Below are 2,080 nucleotides of genomic sequence, written 5' to 3' on the forward strand. Positions count from 1 at the left end.
GCTATAGTTACCAACACACAGTCCACATTTTCTGTTCCATCTAGAGAAAGGGATAACCACAGTGGAAATCATATGCATACTTCAGGGACTATAAATGAGAATGCAGGGAAAATGTATGGTGAATAATGCAAATGCAACAAATATATTGACTTAGGAAATACATATTATATAGTACTTCATATTATTTTAGTGTAGAGATTTTGTTTCTTTGGGGGATTTTGTTTTCTTTCTTTTTGATCTCTGGCTAAAAGGTAGCAGTACTTTCTTCCCCTCTCTGCCCATGTACGTGGATAGGACAGCTAAGTAAACAGTAGATATAGTGATAGGCCTAGAGTCAAGAAGACTCATCTTCCTAAGTTCAAATCAGGCCTCAGATACTTACTAGCTGGGTGACCCTGGGCAAGTAACTTAACCCAGTTTGCCTCAGTTTCTTCATCTATAAAATAAGCTGGAGAAGGAAATGGCAAACCATTCCAGTATCTTTCACAAGAAAGCCCTAATTGGGGTGATGAAGAGTTGGACATGACTGAAAAATGACTAAATAACAACAGCCCATGTAGGGGAGTGGGGAGAAGCAGATGATTGAGGAGGAAAGGTTTCTTCTACTGGAGTGAAGCACATGGACTTAGAAATGGCAATCGTTTTGTTTGGGAAATGAAGAGTTAGGAGACTAAGGGGCCTAGGATCAATGATAGAGAAAAGCAATGTAGTATAGTGAAAGGAATACTAGACCTAGAGTCAGAGGAGACTGGCTCAAATCATGCCTCTCACCCTTATTAGTTGAGGGACCTTGGGTAAATTTCTTCAGCGTTTTGCACTTCAGTTTCCTCATGTATAAAAGAGAAAAAAATCCTATAATGCCTAATGGGTTCTGAGAATCAAATGAGATATATCCAAAGCACTTTAGAAGCCTCAAAAAGCTATATAAAGTCAGGTATTAAAATTATTATTGGAGGTATGGGGGATAAAAGAGAGAGCTGTGGGAATCTTTCACAGTGGTGATAGTAAGGCTATTGGGGGCCTTGGACAAACTGGAGGCTGGGTCCAGCAGGAAGTGACTAGAGAAAGGACTCTGAGGAAAAGCTGATTATTCTACCCTTACGTCACAAAAATCTGAAACTTCAATGAAATTCCTCCCCTACTAATGTGGCAGTAATGTCACTAACAGAACTCAGGAAGGAGGCCTAGAATACAAAATCCTGTAACAGGATTGGTATCTGCTTCACAATTTTAACTCCTGCCCTTCTACTAGGAGACTTCAACACACATATTGCTTCTTCCTCAAAAACCTTATCCACTCAGTTCCTCAACCTAATTACTTCCCACGATCTACTCCTCCACCACCACCCCTTCAGCCACATACAAAGATGGTCATACCTTTGATCTTGCCATCACCCACAAATATACCACTATCATGTTCAAAAATGCTAAAGTCTCCTTGTCCAACCATAATATCTTGACTTTTTACCTTTCACTCTGCCTTCCCTTACCAAGCCCTACTGTTTGTCCACATTGTGATCTTCAATCCTTTGACCCTTCAATTCTCTCCCAGGTCATCTCTCCTTCACTAATGACTTGCTCCTCTTTTTCTCCATCTGGACCTCTTGGTGAGCCAATTCAAATCTACACTCCTTTTCTTGACTCCCTATCCACCTTTTCATTTCACTGATGGTGCTTTGACAAGCCTCAGCTTTGAATCACTCCCACCATCTGTCACCTTTACTCCTACATACATGCTGCTGAAGGAAGGTGTAGAAAATCATGCAACTATTCTGATTGGGTGCACTACAAATTTATTTTACACATATTACACATATTTTCAAGTGATTCCTCACTGATGTTAGACAATCCTGCTATACCTCCCTTTTCAACTCCCTATCCCACTCTCCACAGTAGTTTTTCCAAACTTTTTCATTCCTCCTCAAACCTTCCATGGCTCACCCTTCCCCCAACCTCTCAGGTGAGAACCTTGCCTCACAGTTTACAGAAAAACATTGAGGCCATTTGCCATGAGCTCTCTCTTCTTTCCTTTCATCTCATATTATTCATATGACTTTTTCTACTATCTCCTTCACTCCTG

Source organism: Dromiciops gliroides, chromosome 6, assembly GCF_019393635.1.
Source record: "Dromiciops gliroides isolate mDroGli1 chromosome 6, mDroGli1.pri, whole genome shotgun sequence".
Lineage (NCBI taxonomy): Eukaryota > Metazoa > Chordata > Mammalia > Microbiotheria > Microbiotheriidae > Dromiciops > Dromiciops gliroides.